At 36.8% G+C, this 8786-nt stretch overlaps 1 pseudogene; it reads right to left on the reverse strand.

Annotated features, from left to right (window-relative positions):
* Positions 1 to 1582: 1582 nt before the first annotated feature.
* LOC131839828 (large ribosomal subunit protein uL4-like) lies at positions 1583 to 2406 on the reverse strand (annotated as a pseudogene).
* Between the last annotated feature and the right edge of the window lie 6380 nt (positions 2407 to 8786).

Here is an 8786-nt window from a genome sequence, read left to right on the forward strand (position 1 = left end):
TATGGTAGAGCTGATGTTAATAAATAAAAATGATAAGTTTTTCTATCTTAATCTAATTTAAAATTCACAGCAACTCTATGGTATCTGAGAGTTTCTTTCCCCTCACTGGCTTTGATCAGGTCTTTATTCAAAATCAGCTGTCAGCCACACACAGAAGAATGAAACTGGACCATTTCCTTACACCATACAAAAATAGACTCAAAATGGATGAAAGACCTTAAATGTGAGACAGGAATACATCAAAATCCTTGAGGAGAACACAGCAGCAACCTCTTCAACCTCAGCCGCAGCAACTTCTTCCTAGAAACATCACCAAAGGCAAGGGAAACAAGGGCAAAAGTGAACTATTGGGATTTCATCCAGATAAAAAGCTTTTGCACAGCAAAGGAAACAGTCAATAAAGCCAAAGGCAACAGACAGAATGGGAGAAGATATTTGCAAATGACATATCAGATAAAGGGCTAATATCCAAAATCTATAAAGAACTTACCAAACTCAACACCTAGAGAACAAATAATCCAATGAAGAAATGGGCAGAAGACATGAACAGACATTTCTGCAAAGAAGACATCCAAATGGCCAACAGACACATGAAAAAGTGCTCAATATTACTCAGAATCAGAGAAATACAAATCAAAAACACAATGAGATACCACCTCACACCAGTCAGAAAGGCTAAATTTAATTAGTCAGGAAACAATAGATGTTGGCAAGGATGCAGAGAAAGGGAAACTCTACTACACTGTAGGCGGGAATGCCAGCTGGTGCAACCACTCTGGAAAACAGTTTAGAAATAAGGCAGAATATCATGGGGAAAAAGAGGAAAAAATGAAACAGGACAAAACCAGAGAGGGAGACAGAACATAAGAGACTCTTAATCTCAGGAAATAAGCTGAGGATTGCTGGAGTAGAGGGGGGTGGGAGGGATGGGGTGGCTAGGTGATGGACATTGTGGAGGGTATGTGCTATGGTGAGTGTTGTGAATTATATAAGACTGATGAATAAAAGGCCTGTACCCCTGAAACAAATAATTCATTGTGTGTTAATAAAATGGGAAATAAAAGAACACAGAGCAGCTAAAGGCCCTTAAGGAACTCAAGAAAACCATATTTTATAACCTCAAAAAACAATTAGCTGTCCAAAAGATTTGACTTTTATAGAATAAATTTAAGTTTTTAGGCACCAGGCTTCTTCACTGTGTTTCTTTTTTGCAGGCTTCTTGTCAGCTGCTCATTTCTGTTGGCTGCAGCCTTCTCCCCCACCACAGGTTTCTTCTGCTTCTTCGCACCAACAGCCTCTTTCCTTTCATCCCTACTACAGGCTTCTTGCCTTGAACCCCCTTCTCATCTGATTTGGCCTCTATGGCTTCTGCTGCCTTATCCAACCACAGTTTGTGATTCTTGGCCTGGCGAAGAATGGTATTCTGGCACAAGGTCTTTGATACAGGTTTAGCTTCGACATGATTCTCAGGTTCTTCAATGGATTCTTCTTCAGGACCCTGCGATGACTCTTCTTACATGGTGCTCAGAGGGCTCTTTAGATCTCTGGACTTTTCCAAGATTCTGCTAAGGTTTGTATCAAGCACTTTATGCATGGGAAGGTTGTAGAGACTCTTGAAGGATGCAGCCTTATGCCAAGTGCCATACAGATCATCTAACTTGCGGAAAGCACTTTCAGTTCAAATGCAGAAACATCTGACATGCCCACCAGGAGCAAGTTTCAAAATGTTCAGTTTGCTTAAATTAAGTCAAGGAATTCCAGGGATGTTTCTGAAGGCCTTGATGATACTGCTATCTTCACAGTAGATGATGGAGGATCACCTTCACTGGATACGACAACAGTTTCTCATTATGCCCTTGCCAGCACTCATTTGCTGAGAGGCATAGACCTTTTTGATATCATCCCAGGCTTTAAGTTTCTTAAGAAGCAGAACAGCCTCTTTGGACTTCTTGTAGTCTTCAACTTTACCTTCAGTCACCAAAGAATATTCTGAACTTCCTCAATATGATGACCTTTAGACATGATCAGCACTAGTAAGGCTGAGGCAGCCAGGGCAGAGCAGATGGCATATCGCTTCTATTTTGTGTTCACTCTGCGAGGCCAACAGTGCCAGGTTTGGGTTGGTGCAAACATGTGCCCACCATGACAGGTATTTCCAAAAGTACCCTGGCCAGAACAGTGTATCCCACTGCCTTGAGCTCTGGGAATTCAAGCCACAGCTCTGCCATCACTCAGCAGTGATTTGATGACATGCTAATTCACTGACAGCATATGGCTAAGTTGGTGTGAACAAATTTCATGGTATCAGATTGAATGGGAGCCTTGAACACAGCAGACAAAATAATATTTTTGCCAGATGATTCCACTCTTTTCAGAGTACACAGATATCAATGAATGAGCAAACATTATCATGGAGAGAGGAGAGGGTCACACTCCTCTCAACCCAGAAGCTCCTATAGGAAAAGGGCATCTGAGATATTGTATAATTTTACCAATGAAGAGACCAAGTCTTACAGAACTTAGGACATTCCCATCATCATCTCACTAAAAATTTCTTTGCTGCATCCCTGGAAATTGAGAGACTACAGGTTTGTGTGACAATAAAACTCTTCCTCTTTCCTCCACAGCATACTAATAAAGTAATTATTTTCCTCTCATGCTTTCTGTTAGAACTTAGAAGTGTTTCTCTTTCCTTAGTGAGAGACACTTGAGGTGAAAAAAAAAGACTTATCATTAAAAAACTGTTTATTTTATTCTCAAAGTAGCTTAAAGTGTTGTTTTTGCTTTCTTTACACAGATACTAGCTCCCATCTGAACATTTCACTACTGTTCTCGTGGCTACCCTCTGACAGGCTTGCCAGACTATGAATACTTTTCCTCACCTAAGGATTGCAGAATTGCAATTGCTCATTAATTCAGAAAGAATTCTTTAGTAGTTTTTGGTAACACTTTCTTACTAACTTTTACCTTATCTTAATATGATATGCTTTGGGATAGCACAGAATTGCTTTTCCTGATTATTTACATTGTTTACTCTAACATTTTGACTCAGGCAAGGGCTGATCATTTTTAAAGTAGTAAATATTATTTAGGAGACTTATAAAAAAAAATAGAAATCATCCTCCATTTCTATTTACCTTGAAGCTTGAATATTTGAGCATACATATTTTGTTATTGTTTTTGCCAAGCATTATTCCAAGATTTAAGTAGTTATAGCAAATATCCAGCCATTATTCTACATTGTCATCTCTCTTTCCTACAATGGGGTCTTCACAAATTTCCAAAGCAAGCTTACTACAAGAACCCTGCAGAAATCCCTCCAGTTAACATTTCCTTAGCAAAATGCCCCTTGGGTATTCTACAGCTGTTTTTAAAATGTACATGTTGGATATGGGATGACAGTCAGTGAAGCCATAGCAGGAAATGAGAATGAGGCTTGGTAGGAAAAAGTTTATTATGCTTACAGGTTCCAGAAAGAGGGTCACCACATACCATGCAAGGTCACAGGAAAAATCACCAGGGTGGTCATGAGCCAGAAGACAGAAGAGAGGGGGAAAGCTTAGGTCATAGTCTTCACTGGCTTTTCCAAAGGAAAAGAAGACCAAGCCAACAGGTTAGGATTGGCTAGTTTGAAGAATTTTGGCAGGTTTTAGTCTACAGAGGTGGTCTTTAGTCACCTCGTACATACCTGACTCTGGGATAACTTAGGGCAGGAGAAGTTTTGGCTTGGTGTAGGAGAACTAAATAAGGAAGTACTTGAGGGGTACAAACTCGGGACTGGTTCATTTATATATGAAAAGCATGCTCAGAGGCAAGTTATTATTTTTGTTGGTAATTAGCTATCTTGCGAGGGATAATCTCTCTATAGCCAAAAAAGTTTTTAAAAATGTCAAAACATTATAATATAGAGATACAAAAAATTGGCATATATACATTTAAAGTAAAGTCAAGTTTCATAGAAGGTATAAGTCTCTGAAAATGACATCTTCAGTCAATGTTTATATTGGGGAAAAATTATAAATTTACATCCCCAAAACTCAACACAGTATTAAAACAAAACAAAACATAAATAAATCTTGAATTACATTCCAAATAGAAGTAGTATACTGTCAGAATCAGGAGAGGAGATTTTGAAAGAAGTTCTAATGAAGGGAATAAGCATTATGTATGTCTTGTACAAAGAATCTTTAATTATAAACTGTATTGTTGGTGGTCAGAACATCATGTTTTACACTTCTTACATTCTAATATGATAATGTGTTACTTATAAGCATTTCTCTATATTTTAGTTATATTTCAGAAAATTTGTTGAGGTGTGGGCTTTTATGAATTGCATTATTTTTTCTACATAAAAATAATGAGAAATAGGTTCTTGGTTAGTGTTTCCATGGAGGACATCTGATTTTCAAGAAGAGATCACTGGAATTCAAGAAGAGATCACTGGAAAATTTCAGGAAGAGATCACAGGAAGAGATCAGTGGAGATAACTGTATCTGTTGAAAACTAGTTGAGATCCCAAGAGTATCAATGCCCTGAGTTAATGTGGGACATTACGTTCACTCTCTTAATGACCATAAGTTCTAAGCTTATAAATGATACACTGCCATTGTTACTTAAATTTGAAGTTCTTGTCTAATTTCTTTTTCTCACTATCTATAGTTCTCATCTGCAGTTTCTGTTTGCTTTACTATACATTCGCCCTCAGTCTAGAAGAACTTCTGATATCCTTCTGAATTTTGTGTTTGAAGCTATGGACTGTTCTCATCTATGACAGATGTGTCTCATCTATGAAGGATGTATACTCAGATGCATATGATAAAACTAATTTATTATCCTAAACATAGTGATAGACCACAGATGGAGAGGTGACCCAAATGAGAGCAATAAGAACCTTAGAGAGGACTTTTAGTTGAATCATTGGGTTGGAGAAGAACTGATTACACTTTCCTTTTGACTGTTAAGATAGTAAGCTATAAACCCAATCCTTTAAGATGCCATCTTGCCACCATATAGAAGAGTTTTCATTAAAACACAAACAAAGAGCATACTGAGTCCTAATGACATCATCTGAATCCATGGATCCAGGCATGTCTGAAGCCCAGATATCCTTTCAGATAAAGTTTAAAATGTTCCTTTGTTGTTTACCACACTTGCAATAAGACTGCTGGTTCTTTCAGAATGTATTTTGGGCTAAGACAAAATATTTTTCAATTCTTCCTTTCCCACTGGATACTTTTTACAGAATAAAGTATTTTTAAACATCAGACAGTAAAACATAATCATGGAGCATGCCATTTTATAGGATTTAATGAACACAAAAAAGGAAAAGAAAAAAAAAAACACATCATAAATTGCCCTCTCTTTGAACTCCTACTTGTGTTGCAAAGGGGAGACATGCTTTAAGGGTGTATAGTATAGGGATTAATAGTATGGCTCTGAATAAAGATACCTGGAATTTAAATGCCAACTCTACCAATTACTAGTTATGTAGCCTTAGGAAAGATACTCTCTGTCTCAGTTTTCTCATTTGTAGAATTGGGGCAGTATCTTGTGGGGTCACTGTAAGAATCAAATGAGATAGTAGTAATATACTTAAACCAGTGCTGGATATATCATGAGTATTCAATAAATGCCAGTATCAGGGTATTATTTTTTATTATAATTATATACTATTATTAATACTTTTTCAGTTATTATATATACCACAATGATAATATACAGACAAAGAATGTCCCCTCCTAAATCTTTCATAACTGGAATCAACTCTCTTGAATATTTATCTCCCTTTCAAATCTTTTGTCCCTCAGAGCAGGCAACTTCTTTTTTATTTATTTATTTATTTATTTATTTATTTTTCTATTTTAATTTTTTATTTTTTATAAACATATATTTTTATCCCCAGGGGTACAGGTCTGTGAATCACCAGGTTTACACACTTCACAGCACTCACCAAATCACATACCCTCCCCAATGTCCATAATCCCACCCCCTTCTCCCAAACCCCCTCCCCCCGGCAACCCTCAGTTTGTTTTGTGAGATTAACAGTCACTTATGGTTTGTCTCCCTCCCAATCCCATCTTGTTTCATTTATTCTTCTTCTACCCACTTAAGCCTCCATGTTGCATCACCACTTCCTCATATCAGGGAGATCATATGATAGTTGTCTTTCTCTGCTTGACTTATTTCGCTAAGCATGATACGCTCTAGTTCCATCCATGTTGTTGCAAATGGCAAGATTTCATTTCTTTTGATGGCTGCATAGTATTCCATTGTGTATATATACCACATCTTCTTGATCCATTCATCTGTTGATGGACATCTAGGTTCTTTCCATAGTTTGGCTATTGTGGACATTGCTGCTATAAACATTCGGGTGCATGTGCCCCTTTGGATCACTACATTTGTATCTTTAGGGTAAATACCCAATAGTGCAATTGCTGGGTCATAGGGCAGTTCTATTTTCAACATTTTGAGGAACCTCCATGCTGTTTTCCAGAGTGGCTGCACCAGCTTGCATTCCCACCAACAGTGTAGGAGGGTTCCCCTTTCTCCGCATCCTCGCCAGCATCTGTCATTTCCTGACTTGTTGATTTTAGCCATTCTGACTGGTGTGAGGTGATATCTCATTGTGGTTTTGATTTGTATTTCCCTGATGCCGAGTGATATGGAGCACTTTTTCATGTGTCTGTTCGCCATCTGGATGTCTTCTTTGCAGAAATGTCTGTTCATGTCCTCTGCCCATTTCTTGATTGGATTATTTGTTCTTTGGGTGTTGAGTTTGCTAAGTTCTTTACAGATTCTGGACACTAGTCCTTTATCTGATATGTCGTTTGCAAATATCTTCTCCCATTCTGTCAGTTGTCTTTTGATTTTGTTAACTGTTTCCTTTGCTGTGCAAAAGCTTTTGATCTTGATGAAATCCCAGTAGTTCATTTTTTCCCTTGCTTCCCTTGCCTTTTGCGTTGTTCCTAGGAAGATGTTGCTGTGGCAGAGGTCGAAGAGGTTGCTGCCCGTGTTCTCCTCAAGGATTTTGATGGATTCCTTTCGTACATTGAGGCAACTTCTGATGGGTTCATTAATCTAAAGATGTTGATATTTATTAGATACTATCATGTTCAAAGTTCTGCCTGAAAACTGGATATGCAACAGCAAATGAGTAACAATTCAAATATAATTGCTCTTCTCATAGAACGCACATTCTAGACATAGCACAAAAAATTAAAATCAAGTTTCTATTTATAACTTGTAAAATCTTATGCCGAAGAAACACAAAATTCGGTATGTGACAACATATTTTGGGGTATCTGCTCCAAGTCTGAGGAGTCAAAAAAGGCTTTCTTTACAAAGTGATTTTTTTCAGTTGAATACTTCACAAGAGTAAGAAGAGGAACACAGTGATATAGGAAGCACCAGATTTGGGAAACAGAATGGTGGCATGCTGGAAGAGTAAGAAGCCTCAAGCCTCTTCTGTCTGAAACACAGACAACAAATGAAAGCATGGCAAAAGAAGAGACTGGTAGTAAAGGAAAAAGCAAAATCATGCAGGAACCTCAGAGCATATAAATGAGGTTTTGATTTTGTTCTTTCTTAATATGTTAAAAGAAAGTAGAATCTGTTGAGTCATTTGTTTTTGAAATAAATTAAATAAATGGCTGTTTTGAAATAAACAAACCTGGGCAGATTTAATCTAAAAGAGATAAAATATAGAAAAGAAATTGAAGTGGAGAAAACAGAATCAAATTGATTTCAATAGTTTTGGTAAAATAAAATTAAAGAGAAGTGAATGGCTATGAGGAGGAGAAATAGAAGGGAATGGATTGATGTATTTAGAAGTTAGAAGCTACTAGCTTTGATAATTGATGTGTTATGGAGACAGGCAGAGGAGAAAAAAAAAGGTAAGTGTTTCAAGGAGTCTTAAGGTATCTAGAGTTTTACAACTAAGTAAAGAGCGTTTCCCTTCACTGGGATAGAAATTAAAAAAGGAAGAAGAACTTCCCATTCTGTGAGGGAAGGTGGCAGATAATGGCAATGGAAAGCTCATTCCGCAATGATCAGAAACAAAACAAAATTCCTTTTCAGGACACCAGAAGAAAATTTGAAAATAAATTACTTAAACTTTCCAGAATTTAGGAAGGAATAGCAAATTTAAGACAAAGAAACTAGAAGAGAGAAAATAATCACAAAACAGAAATCAATGAAATAGAATGCAGATGTATAGTAGAAAAACTTAACAGATCAAAAAATTTCTCTGAAATGAATAGGGAAACTGATGAGCCTGATCCCTAGCAAAACTAGTCAAAGTAATACAGAAAATACGGATTGACAATTTCAGGATAAAAATGTAACATCACTAGAGACTTTTAGTCATAAAATAGATAAAATATTTTGAACAAATATGTAACAACAAATTTGATATTTTTGATAAAAGTGAGAAATGCAAAGTATTATTTTTGACACAAGAATAAATACTCTCAATAGCCCTAGGTCTGAACCTTTTCCAAAACCTTTCCCAAAAAGGAACCTTTCCCAAAAAAGAAAGTCTGGGACCAGTTGGCTTCACTGGCGAACTCTTTCAAATCTTTCAGGAAGAAATAAAACCACTTTTACACAAGCCGCTAGAGAAAATAGAGAAAAGTTTCCAATTCATTTTCTAAGATGAGCTTAATGTTGACACCAAATAGTATTAGCACATTACAAGAAAGGAAAATGATCAGACCAATATCTCTTAGGAACATAAAGGCAAAAATCCCAAACAAAATATACTCTTTAAAGAATCCAATTTTTGT

The sequence above is a fragment of the Mustela lutreola genome, chromosome 8, assembly GCF_030435805.1.
Source record: "Mustela lutreola isolate mMusLut2 chromosome 8, mMusLut2.pri, whole genome shotgun sequence".
Taxonomy (NCBI): domain Eukaryota; kingdom Metazoa; phylum Chordata; class Mammalia; order Carnivora; family Mustelidae; genus Mustela; species Mustela lutreola.